General features: G+C 39.4%; 1 long non-coding RNA gene across 1 annotated transcript; it reads left to right on the forward strand.

Annotated features, from left to right (window-relative positions):
• The first annotated feature begins 4481 nt into the window (after positions 1-4481).
• Positions 4482-6458, forward strand: LOC118645003. Its single transcript, XR_004962762.1, has 2 exons — positions 4482-5633; positions 5926-6458. It is a non-coding gene; the product is annotated as an uncharacterized LOC118645003 (long non-coding RNA).
• The last annotated feature ends 7862 nt before the right edge of the window (positions 6459-14320 follow it).

A 14320-nucleotide genomic window follows, 5' to 3' on the forward strand; every position in this document is an offset into this window, starting at 1 on the left:
AAAGAATGCTGGCAACCTTTTGAACGACACGTTGCGCATAGCAGGCGAGATAATTAAATCGCGTATAGCAATAAGTCTGAGACACTATCGTGCGCCATTATCAATAGAAAGGTCTAAACGGCGAGTTCAGGTCAATGACAATCGACGGGTGCATTAAAATTGCCAAACCTCGCGACGCAGCATGATCGCTCAATCTTGCGGCGCCTGTGCACATGTAAAGTACCACAGGGGGGAGGGAGGGGGAAATCTAGACTCTCTTATCTCTTCGTAGTCGCACGAGAAACTACGACAGCAGCTGATTGTTTAACTGCAATGAGAACGCGAATATTGGACAAGATCTCAGAACGAGATTTTGCGTAAGAAACTATCGTAGACACAAACTGCGTATAGTTAACTTCTTTCTAAAAACTGAAAAATTTCTCAAACTTTCAAAGATATATCTTAAATATTTATGAATAAAATTATTCTATAAGAAGTTGTATTAATATTAATTCCTTTATTATATAGGAGTAATAATCAAGATAATTAAGAACTTCACACTGTAACAAATTGTCACGAAAGTCGCGAACGTAGTGCTCGAAGCGTGACGATACCGTATCGCACGAGACACTTCGAGTTCGGTGTGTGCGAGATAAGTGCGATTGGCGTAATGGTACTTATAACAATCTTTATGTAAAAAGCGCAAGGAATGTATCTCGCGTTAGCGCAGGTAAAACTGTAAAATGGTCGTAATAAAATCAAAATTTACAAAGAAAATTGAATTCATTATAAATAACTCATGTTATTAATTGTATTACTGCAAATAAGTCTAAATTTAAAAAAAAACATCTTTCATTCGATATTCATATGATATTAATGCATGCTGTCTTTTTGAACGCATGTCGATACGTATTGATGTCTTTAACGAGAAGAACGGATGAGATCCGAACGAAATATTCTTTTCGGGAGATGTAAGGACATCCTTTGCCGCGTACAAAGAACGATCGAGCCTGTCGATTATCGATGATGACGGTTAACGGTATTGCCCACCCTCCGACTACCGGTACCCCCACATACGGAACCGAACCCAGGAAATAGGGCTCACCTACTATTTATTAATATTTTTTTCCCTTGTGCGCGAGAGCTCGTCTACTTTGAATCCGGCCGAGTTTTGTGCTGAAGGAGGCCGCCCAGAAGTGGGATCTTTTTTTGCAGTACCGGATGCATCGTTGTATTTAGCGGGACTCCTTACGGTGACGAGAAATTTCCGTTTGAAAAGGAAATCAGAAAAGTAGGCCAGGATGCATTCTAGAATATCATTGATCGAGATTCTTACGGTAAATCGCTTAGAAATTCTTTTGCTCCTCTCTTCAATATCATGCCACATAAATGTAGAATTTCATTATACAATTATGTTCAGTACACAAATATTAATGCAAGAGATTAACCTGAAACTCTTTCATGACTTTTATTTATCGATTTAAAATTATCTTACGAACATTTCCTATATTTTCAGAACCGGAAAGAGAATTATGTAAAGCCTCGAGATAAAATAAAAAAATATAAGAAACTCATCCACAGAGCCTTGTTGCGCACGCTTAATGACGTTTTAAAATACAGAATTATCCTTTAAATGGACACAAACACATGAACAAATTGTCATCCGTAGCCCCGTTACCCGAATGTACGTATATTCCCGAAGAGACTTCGCACGGAAGAAATCTGCTTGCCTCGCATTTCGCGAGAGAGCTTTACATGTTGTTACAGGACCATTTGAATGCGTAAACGCCGAATATATAACGCGGCCAAGATCACCTTAAGTCCCGTTGTTACTGCGGAACCGGCTGTACAACGCATCGGGGATTATTATGCGCGATACACAACGGTGCACGTTATGCACCTTGTGTCGAAGTTCGCGTTTGCAAACGACGATGATAACGGTGCCGATAGCGACGCGTCTTCGAGATCGCTCCGAAGCGAGCTTTTACCGATTACGCCGCAATCCACCTTTCGGTCGTAATCAGGTTGGGTGCAAGGGTGCATTTTTTTCATCACTAAATGTATAATTTTAGACTTTAGAAAACGACACATAAAATTATAACATTAAAATATTATACATGTATTTACTTTTATGTGTGTAAAGTGTAAATATATATCATTCGTTACTATTTTTATTATGTACATAACGCGTATAAAATATGATTTAATATAATTTAACTTCATTTATTATAACGTAATTAAAAAAATATTTTATTAATGAGATAAAATTTGTGCATTTTTCCAAGTCTAATATTATTGTCTACGCATTTGTTAGTAATGTCGTAGGTTTTCACGATACAGCACGGAAACGTGTGCACGTTCGACTTTGTGAACTTGGCACCCGACTTGAATCAATTTTTTTTTAATTTTTTTTCGAAAGAATTTCGTATGTAGTTGAGTGTAGTAATATTTATTTTGTTTGTAGTGGCGTTGAAAAAAAATATCAGAATTTAAAAAAACGTTATCCTCCGACTTTGAAATAAATCAATTTAAACGACTGTTTCTTATAGAAAATTATTTGTAGTGGATTGTAGTACAATATTATTTCCGTTTGTAGTTAATCGTTTGCGTGATATAATTGTAACAATTGGAGAAAAACGGGAATTTGTTACTTTTCAAAATAACTAAAAACGAAAGCAAAATTATTACAACAAACAACTACAAACAATTTTGAATCGACCCCCGCAAGCCGTTTTAAGATATTCAAAATTAATATTTAATATTTATAAAAATTAATAAGATTAAAAATTAACAATTACCACTTAAGGCATTTGTTCATTTAATTCGGGTGCCAAGTTCGCAAGGCCTGGAAATGATTAAAAAAAAAATGTAATCTGACTTACCAACACCGATGCATAGCAGCGGAGTTACGGGTATCACGAACTAAAAAATACAAATGTACACAAATTAATTATTCGAGTATTCAAACAGTTAGGCTCATTCAGCAAACAAAGCAAATCAGTTAGCGTTCAGTAATTTATTAATCTGATTAATTCTTGCCTTTAATTCTTCGCTGGTTCTAGAAATTGGAGCTAATAAAGAAATAAAATGTCATAATAAAGAATCACTGACCGCTCACTGATCTGCTGAACGAGCCCATTATTTCAAAGCCCATTATATCAAAGAATAATTATCGTGCGTGTGCAACAATTGATTTTGCGAGCAAAAAATAAAATAATAAGTTACTCACCTCAAAGTTGCTCCGCCGATGCCCGATGCCTCTCAGGCCGCCTCCTCCTCTCAGGTTAGAATTCCACACTCGCACAAAATTCACTCACGAAAACACAGTTAATGACGATCGCGCGACACTTAACACGATATTTCGAGGTTAATTCGACCGCCGCTTCGACGCGTCGTCACACATCCTTTATCGCGACGCTCGACGACGAGAAAACAAACTCGAGAAAGATAAAAGAATCGCGAGACATACGCGACGTACAATGGAACGACTGCGATGAGAAAGAGAGAAAAGAGAGGACTCTCGCGACTCCGAATTATGTTGCACCCGGGCACAGCTAGACTCGATGCACGACGAGCGTTTCGCTATTTCCAATATGACGATTAATTCGAAGGAAACTGAGCTCTCATTGGATATCGCTGATCGCTCGCAGCGCATCGAGTCCAACCTGCCCGGATGGTAACAGGAAATCCGTGGTAACAGGTCACCGATGTACACGATCCACGCACGTCGAACTCGATTCAAATTTTTTTATCTCGTATTAAAATCGAGATTGATTACACGATTACATTTATTCTAATTAACGACACATATTGATGATACGCGAGTGCGATGTATTTTAATATTGAAAATGTGGAGTGTATTACAGTATTACTGCGTTTATTTATTCGCGAAAATAAGATACAACGATTGCGTACTTCCGGAAATGCGTTCGGGACGACTGCTCCTTCCCTCTCTTCCCTCCCCGCCCTTCCACAGCTTTCCTGCAAATTGCCGGCGTACGAAAATACTCCGTTTCACTTGCGATATTTTTGCCACTAAATATGGCACTTTTATAAGATGTTTTATACGTTCGATAACGTTACTCACCGAAACGCGATCGTTCTTTATATCGGGCATCAATTATCAATTCGCGACAATGACCATAACCTTTACTCAATCTTCGCGAGAGAGACGAGAGAGTGTCGCGATACCACGATGGCGGTTATACTACAGATACACTGAAACATACAGTGACGATTTTAATCCCCGCGACATTCGCGATTCACCTATATACGACGGGGGTGATACCGCACCGATACGCACGTCCCACGACAACGGACAAGGTCACTGCGCGAACGAGCGGCGGCGAGCGGTAGTACGTACGCGACTAGCTGGAGTAACTGGTAGGGGTAGCGAACAGCACCGCGAGCACTCGGCGCTCGGCTCGACTCGGTGGCGGCGGCCGAGCCCGGCCGAAGAGCGGGCAACGAGTGCCGGTGGCTATCCCCTCCCCTCAGTTACGCCGCGCTCCTCCTTACTACCGTCCGCCGTCCGCCGTCGCTCGTTTGCGCAGTGACCTTGCCGTGGGACTCGACGTACTGGATATACGTATCGGTGCGGCATCATCCCCGTCGTATACCGGCGAATCGCGAATGTCGCGGGGATTAAAATCATCACGGTATGTTTCAGTGTATCTGTAGTATAACCGCCATCGCGGTATCGCGACACTCTCTCGTCTCTCTCGCGAAGATCGAGTAAAGGTTATGGTGATTGTCGCGAATTGATAATTGATGCCCGATGTAGAGAACGATCGCGTTTCGGTGAGTTGAGAACGTTATGACGTTATCGAACGTATAAAACATCTTATAAAAGTGCCATATTTAGTAGCAAAAATATCATAAGTGAAACGGAGTGTTTTCGTACGCCGGCAATTTCCGGGAAAGCTGTGGAAGGAGGGGAGAGGAGAGAGGGAAGGAGCAGTCGTCCCGAACGCATTTCCGGAAGTGCGCGATCGTTGTATCTTATTTTCGTGAATAAATAAACGCAGCAATACCGTAATACACTCCACATTTTCAATATTAAAATACATCGTACTCGCGTATCATCAATATGTGTCGTTAATTGGCATAAATGTAATCGTGTGATCAATCTCGATTTTAATACGAGATAAACAATTTGAATCGAGTTCGACGTGCGTGGATCGCGTACATCGTACCTAACCTGTTATCGTCCGGGCAGGCTGGACTCGATGCGCTGCGAGCGATCAGCGATATCCAATGAGAGCTCAGTTTCCTTCGAATTAATCGTCATATTGGAAATAGCGAAACGCTCGTCGTGCATCGAGTCTAGCTGTGCCCGAGTGAAGCATAATTCGGAGTCGCGAGAATCCTCTCTTTTCTCTCTTTCTCATCGCAGTCGTTCCATTGTACGTCGCGTATGTCTCGCGATTCTTTTATCTTTCTCGAGTTTGTTTTCTCGTCGTCGAGCGTCGCGATAAAGGATGTGTGACGACGCGTCGAAGCGGCGGTCGAATTAACCTCGAAATATCGTGTTAAGTGTCGCGCGATCGTCATTAACTGTGTTTTCGTGAGTGAATTTTGTGCGAGTGTGGAATTCTAACCTGAGAGGAGGAGGCGGCCTGAGAGGCATCGGGCATCGGCGGAGCAACTTTGAGGTGAGTAACTTATTATTTTATTTTTTGCTCGCAAAATCAATTGTTGCACACGCGCGATAATTATTCTTTAATATAAATAATGGGCTCGTTCAGCAAGTCAGTGATTCTTTATTATGATATTTTATTTCTTTATTTATTAGCTCCAATTTCTAGAACCATGCAGCGAAGAATTAAAAGCAAGAATTAATCATATTAATAAATTACTGAACGCTAACGATTTGCTTTGTTTGCTGAATGAGCCCAACTGTTTGAATACTCGAATAATTAATTTCAGTACATTTGTATTTTTTAGCTCGTGATACCCGCAACTCCGCTGCTATGCATCGGTGTTGGTAAGTCAGATTACCTTTTTTTCGTAATCATTTCCAGGCCTTGTAAACTTGGCACTCGACAATTAAATAAACAAATGCCTTATAAGTGGTAATTGTTAATTTTTAATCTTATTAATTTTTATAAATATTAATTAAATATTAATTTTAAATATCTTAAAACGGTATGCGGGGATCGATTTAAAATCGTTTGTAGTTGTTGTAATAATTTTGCTTTTGTTTTTAGTTATTTTAAAAAGTAACAAATTCCCGTTTTTTTATCAATTGGTACAATTACATCACGTAAACCTTCAACTACAAACGGAAATAATATTGTACTACAATCCACTACAAATAATTTTCTATAAGAATGAGTCGTTAAAATTGATTTATTTCAAAGTCGGGGGATTACGTTTTTTTAAATTTCGATATTTTTTTCCACGCTACTACAAACAAAATAAATGTTACTACATTCAACTACATACAAAAATCTTTCGAAAAAAATTAAGAAAAAAAATCGCTTCAAGTCGGGTGCCAAATTCACAAAGTCTGCACGGGAAATTTACGTCGGCACTCATCTTGCCGACGATTTCGCTGGAATTTACTTTAGGTGCGCAGGAAGATGATGCTCCACTCGCGGCTCTGTATCTCAATGACATGTTTATCGATATTTTAAACATGCACATCGACATGATAATTTCCCTTGAGATAGCGTGGGCGATGTTATGCGAATATATCATGGATACAGCAATCAATATCTCTTATTTTAAGTCCTTCATAAGCTTTTTAGCTATTTACTCGTTGTGCGAAAATATAAATCGAATATGGCCCTTCTTAGAAATACTAGTTTACATACAAATGTTGTTAAATATTCATTAGCAATATAAATAACGTTTCAAATCTTTAAATATTTAAATACACATGACTAATGGCTGGACAGTGTACAGCGTGCAGAAGGAAATGCCACTCCATGGAATCTGGAGAAGGAAAATGGAATGCCTTAGCCGATAGATCACTGGCCAGTTAAAAACAAGTTCAACGGTACGCGGTCTAATCTAAAATCTAAAATGAACGGCGGGAACAGGTCGATTTTTTGTCACGTCGAACGTGGGCGGATGTATTATGGCGTCCGTGAACTCGAATTTATCACCTTGCGGTGGGAAAGGGCATGATCGTATTGTAGATCGTAAGGAATTTTTGGCGCAATTATTAATGATTCATACTCTAATGGCTGCGAGGCTTTTTCCGCTAGTGCTCCAATTTCATATTACAAATATGATATGTGTGTATTACAACGATTTTTATTTTAGCCTGCAGCAAATGTTATCTTTAATCTGCAATCTTGAAGTGAAATTAATGTTTGCTCGTTTTTTATCTATTATATCTGGTAATATTATTCGAGGGTATTTTTTATCACGTAATATACACAATTGATTGCAATTGTTATTAACTGTTTAGTTGTGGCAATATTTTCGGATCTAAAAGTTAACTGTTACTAAAGAGAGAGACAGAGAGAGAGAGAGAGAGAGAGGGGGGGGGGAGTGGAGAGAACTATCAAATATTAATATTAAATTGAAATTCATATATTAATATTTAATAATTAATGTTTTATATATAAACAAGAAATTATATTGTCTTACTTATACATAAAATAATAATAATTTTGATTATATGAGTTAATTTTCTTAAAAAATTAATGTTATATATATATTTATGGTTAATTAATAATATGGTTAGATAATAATAGTATTAAAAAAAATTTAATTCTTAAATATATTGTCATTTTTCTATCTAATACAACATTTTCTTTTCTTATTTTTTTAACTCTTAAAAATTAATGCTGAATGACGAGAATGTATTTTTCTTGCTAAAGAATTACAAAATTTTTTATATAAACAAATTATGTGTGTGTGTGTTTAACGTTACATAATCTCATTTCAATATTTAATATAGCGAAAATAAAGATATTTTTCGAAACAGGAATGTTCTTTTCTTCTTGTGATAAATTAATTTTAATTACTAAACTTCGCACAAGAATTTTTTTACGAAATGGCGAATGGCGCACACCCCGAGTACGAGATTGTGAATCAATAAAATTTAAATTGATCGGCGTATCTGAACCGGTTGAGATCCAATCGGGCACTTCCATTGGTCGCCGTGAAATCCGCGGACTGGACAAGGTTTCCCTGTCTCGGGACAGGTTTCACGCGGCATGTGACACACCAAGCTAATTTATCGCAGCGGTATAATTATCTCGGTGCCTACCGGTTGCTGATCGACCAATCGAAAGTCGCCGTTGCGACTTTTGCTCCTCCCAAGTGTCGAGAGCAACGCAAAGACGTGTGACACGTCGTTCGCTAGTAAATCGCTTACCGGTACAGCTGACAGTGATCCATTGATGAACGACCGACAAAACGAAGAGATATCCGGAGTGCCGTTTTGTTTTATTTGGGTCGCGAATGTAGCAGAAGTCAATCAAATTTTAATCTCAATACAGCATAAAATTTCACATGCGATTATCATTAGCATTTATAATATGTTAATAATCATTTCCATTTACACTGAAAAAAAATTTTACTAGATTGGAATAAATATTTTTCCAAATATAACTTATTTCAAATAAGATATTATTTTCTATAATTTAGAAAATGTATTCTATCAATCTAGAAAATGTGTAATACATTTTCTAAATTATAGAAAATATTATCTTATTTGAAATAAATTATATTTATTTTTTACAAAACTTCTGCTTGGTACTATTTGAAAAAAATATTTACTCCAATCTAATAAATTTTTTTTCAGTCTATTATTTATGACCAGGCACAATTATTGTAAATGAAACTTATCTCTAAAATATCTACTATCTTTTCAGTTTATTATTAATTTTGTTCACGTGTATATGTTTCCTATTCGTTATAATCGTTTACTCACACATACACATATTAAAAAAAATTTTTTTTTAGAAGACTTACTCCAGAATAATAATATTATAATCTCTACTATTACTATTGCTATTACTATACCTTCTTCGTGTGATTACTCAAACTGCGCCGACCACATCGAAAAGCGTTGTAAGGCCAATTCCAAGAAGTACTGAGCGTCGTTTATACTTGTGCGGCATGATTCAACGTCGGCTTTGTCGCATTAACATCCAAACAAGCTGCTCGATGGCGCGATTTCGCGCCGCGGCGATACCGCGGCGGAGAGAGAATATCTCCTCTCTATTCCGGTGTCGTCGTCGCCGATAGTCGGATCCGGTATGTAAATATACCCCGCGGAGAGGCATATCGTGCATACGCGCGGATCTATGGGCACATAGCACACGATACGTGGGCGGTCGAGCGGCGTACGAGCCGATTGAATGAACTTCTTGCGCCACGCTCGCCGAGTGAATGGATCCACGCGCGTTTAACGACGACTCGTTTCGCACGGGGGGGACCGGAAGTCTTCCGTCTCCTCGTAACCGTACAGGTGTGGCTGCGGTTCGCGGAGGACGCGATGGAACGCGGCCTGCTGTGTGAGAAGTCGACGGCTCAATGATGAAATACGCGCGGTAGAATGGAAGGTAACGAACGAGAAGGATGTGAAACGCGTAGATTACCAAAATTTCACTTGTCTCACATTTATAGGAGATTAAAGTCGCGGTACCTCGTAGTACCTAACAAGAACGCTCGAGTCGACAAAGAAATTCGCATCCCGCACATTCGATCCGACACTCCCGACCACTTGTTGCACACACGCGTACGCAGAACGGATGGGAAAGATGGCGGGAGGCCGTTTGTCCGTCCGTCGCGTCTTCATTTACACGGTTAATCGCGAGATTGTACTCCGCTCGATATCTTTGAAAAATATAGCACTTTTTCGTACAAAATAAACGAAAAGCAAGCGACTAAGGCAATCAACTTGCGCCGCGTCAGTTCTGCCACCCGCCATCTCTCCTTTTCCTCGCTCGTCCGCCCCTTAGTCGCCAAACTATTTCATGTATAAAAAAACTGATGTTTTATTTTTTTATATGTATTTTTTTATATTAAACATATCGTATATTAAACACGTATTCACTTTCCGCGCGCTTGTACATACGTGGCGCCAAGGAATTGAACTTTTCCGTGAGTTACCTTTCGATACGATCAATGACTTTCTCGATTGCACCTGTGGGACCACGACCGATATATCCCTGCGAACGTAGAACGGAGAACGTATTGAAATAAATTAATGCGACGTGAGCACTTTTTTTCGATGCATAAATAACGGCTCGACCTGCGAATTATTCCAAGATATTAAAAGTACTACAACGGCGCAACGTCGCGCGAACAATGCCCTCGTAATCGCGTACTTAATTATTATTATTGCACAGTCTTCCCGGGTACTGTTCTCGACGCAATAATAATGGAGTTGAATGAGTATCCCGTGATATTTCAATTATGAATAGAGAAAATGCATTTTCTTATCTCGAATTATGAAATATCTCTCGACTCTTGTACTTTCTAATCTGATTTTACTAATTATTAAAATACAAATTAATTGAAATTGCAAATATTGGCTTATTCAGTGAGAAATTACAATTACTTTTTGCGGACAGATAGGAAAAAAGACGGCGCTTTTGAGAAATGAGACTCGCACGCGATGCCGGCAAGATCGTCGCGTTGTTGCGCGTCGTTATTCGTGCGGACGCACAGTTTCAGCCCACGTGAAGGAGGCGGCATGCTGTCGAAGGTTTGCAACCGTCTCGCCCGAGCATCGTAATAATAACGTGACGTACACGCGAAGAAACGCGTACGCGTATTAAACGAGAGCACCGCACTCGCGATGTCACCTGCGCTTTATGTAATATCCCGACTGAATGGCCACGACCGGACTTAAATGTCGTCTCGTTAAAGGTATACCGTGACTACACACGCGTGGGTCGTCAATCTCGAATGAGACAAGTATGGAAAAAAATTGTTGGGAAAATTGAGCCCGTATTACTAATATATGATTTTTCACGATTGCTCCGTGGGCAATTGTCCCTTTTGTTTCTCTTGCAAATTTAGTATTAGCATATCATAGTCGATATCGATAGGCTAAATGATATGCTTTGCTAAATAACGGGTTTAAAAGCCATTTGAGATATTTTGACAAGACAAGATATACATGATTTCGGAGAGTTTTCTCTTTCAATTTCTCTCTCTCTCTCTCTCTCTCTCTCTCTCTCTCTCAAAGCAAATTAAGTATGAGACAAAGTATATAAAATTTTCAAATTAGAAATAATGATAAATTATTTTATAATTTTATTAATATTATATTTGTTATGATTATACAAAATATGACACTAAAATTTTGCGCTTCTTAGTTTATCTTCCGTCAAAATATAGAATTACGATTTATGCGCTTTAAGAAATAGAGAAAGTAAATATTCTTTTTATAATAATAACATGTTTTTGTTCGGACATACAACGTGCTATTTATAGAATTGATTATGAAACTATCACGACGCATATGCGATTTAAAAAGGTCCATACGTGATCAACAGACAATTGCAGGCCTCTAACGCGTTTTCAGTGAAATTAATGGTTACTCTTTTGACACGTCGCCTCCGCATCGAACGTATCGTAAACGCGAAAGCCCGTGCACCTGCGTTTGCTCTGGTAAGAAAGGTAATAAAGGTCGCGTGGTAAAAATACTCGTCGAATCTTTTCTGGCTCGATCACGAGCGGAATCTGTTTAAAATACCATCGATACACACTATAACGAAATTTATGCATTGCATTATGCATTCCAGAATTATTCTGGAATTTTTTATCATCGTTTTACATAAATTTTTTCCTAATTTTTGGTGCGCTAATCTTTTACTTTTTGCTAAAATCAATTTATAGGTGTGTTCAGTAATTCATAATTTCATCATCGTACTATTTTACTTTAATGTGTTTAATAGAGAAACTTACTTTTTGAGAATATTTTTTTAGCTTTTATTCATACTGACTGTCTTCAGTAATATTCAGATGTAAACTAACGTGAAAATTTACGATATGAGAAAGGAATCAAGAACGAGTAAATATATTGTATATCGTTTAAATATTCTGCGTTACTTTGTATGTTGATGTTATTATCTTGTCTTTTTATGTTTAACATTTCCGAGATTAATCTTTTAACGTAATTCGGTTTCTTGTCTAAAATTTTTACTTCGTTCCAATTGAAGGCATGTTTAAATTCTATTTTATGCCGCGAAATGGGGGATTTGCAGGTTTTATTGATATCTGTTCTTTTAGTCTGGTTATTAATTTCCTTTTTGTTTGTCCTACGTAGGATCCATTGCAATCTTGACATAAAATCTTATATACTATGTCACAATGTTCTGTTGTATCTAATGCATCTTTGCCTGTTTTTCTATATCTATTTAGTTTATCATTTAGGGAGTAAAATAATTTGCATTCTTTTATAGATTTTAATCTTCTAAACTTTTCGGACACGTTTCTTGATATATAGATATCTTTATGATAACTTTTATACACATTTGCATTATTAAATTGGGATTTAAGCGAAATATGAATGTGTCTCGTTTACCATAACACATAACCGCCATATTACTCCGTGCGACATTAAAAGAGCTCACACCTTCGAGAGCATTCACGTCAAGCATTAATCACTTTACCGTTTGCCACTTAATTAAAATGCAGACGGCCGGCCTTTAAAAAGATCCCGGCGTCTTTCGCGAGCCTCTTAACTTCAAGTATCGGGGGACTCGTACTGCGGGGTCAATCGTTTTTTCTCGCGATGCGAAAACGAGATTTCGTCCGGGGGCACGTCGTAATGCGGTAGCACAGTTCATGGCGCGCCGTCGAGACGTAATTGCGTGTTTGCGGAGCCGTTGTTATTAGTTTCGCCGTCCGCACGCAATCCTCCTCCGGGGCCGGATCCCGGAGGGAGCGAGACCGCGAGATAGGGCCCGATCGGCGTGCGCGCGGCGTGGACAATAAGAAAACCTGCGGAGGGTGGAGCCGACGAGGAGAGCGAGAAAGCTACCGGGCTGCCCGTTAACCGCGCGATGTAACGGCGCCGGAATTTTTGCCGATCTCGCCTGCATAACGTGCAGAACGATCTCTGCGACACGTAACGCGTTTGGCGTTTTAAGATAATGCGTGATTTCGTTATAGTGTGGGATGAGTATGTCTTAAATCATAGCGGGGGAAAGTCGATTGTTTCGGAAGAACAGAATTGCATCTCTCGACAAACCCATGGTTCTCCTTTTGATTGTATAACATAATCTCTCATTTTTGTAGAGATAATCTATATAACAATTAAATCTAAAATTATATTACAAAAATGTTAAGGAAAGTAAATTTTTCTGATTGAAGTTAATGAGGTGCTGATACTCTCTAAATTTCCTAGAGTGAAACTTTACTCTAAAAGAGTGGAAATTAAACTTGTGCAATGTTCGAGTGATTTGTCATTCTAATTAGAGTAAAAATTCACTTTTATAGAGTGCATTTTCACTCTTTTAGAGTAATGTTTCACTCTATAGGAAATTTAGAGAGTATGTAACTGTGTATGCTACAGAAACGTATTAATTACATCGTCGTGCAACAATCGCGCGTAGAGAGAAGTCTGCGGCCCGCGACGCGCCGAAAATAAGAACGGGAAAGAAGGCGCGCGAAGAAGAAGGACCCGACATTCATTAATAAACGCAACACCTCGTCGGGGCGCGACCTACGTCTTCATTAACGGCGCGGCCGGGCGCGCGGTCCATTAGTTTCCCAATGACACGTGCGTCGTTAGGAGTGATATTTAATTAAGCGTCGAATAATTGTAAATATTCCTCGGCGAACCGCATGCGCCGCGGGGGCGCCGCGCATCCCGGGCCCCATGCACGTTTGGCATAATTAAAACTGTGGGATCGTTACGCCTGCGTTTTCCCTTTCGCCGTGTGTATGTATACTCGCGTACGCGTGAACGGACGCACGCGCGTATACGTATACGCGTACGTACGTTGTTGTACGAGATTTTTCCGGCGCCCTCGGTGATCACTCTTCCCCCCCTGATTTCGCCGCGTGGGAGCCCCGCAGGTGCATCCTCGATGTCGGAACGCGGTGATTCAGCGGTTGAGTCGCTATGGCGACTCCTCTTTTCCTCTCTGTTTCCTTCTCTGCGCGTATTCGTCGGCGCAAGCGACCGATGATCACGTCGATAGATCACTCGTCGTTCGCTTGATGACGTGACATTTTATGATTGCTTCGTGTATTTCTTTATCCCAAAACGGATTGCAACCTTTCTCTCCTTTTTTCCTCTTCTCTTACGCGAGCGGATCGGCTCGACGTTTCGTTTATATTCGACGGATGGTCGGACGTACTTGCAGTTACGAAAGGTACTGGCATTGTCTGTTTTACACAGGGGTGTTATTAACTG

The sequence above is a fragment of the Monomorium pharaonis genome, chromosome 4 (genome assembly GCF_013373865.1).
Source record: "Monomorium pharaonis isolate MP-MQ-018 chromosome 4, ASM1337386v2, whole genome shotgun sequence".
NCBI classification, from domain to species: Eukaryota; Metazoa; Arthropoda; class Insecta; order Hymenoptera; family Formicidae; genus Monomorium; species Monomorium pharaonis.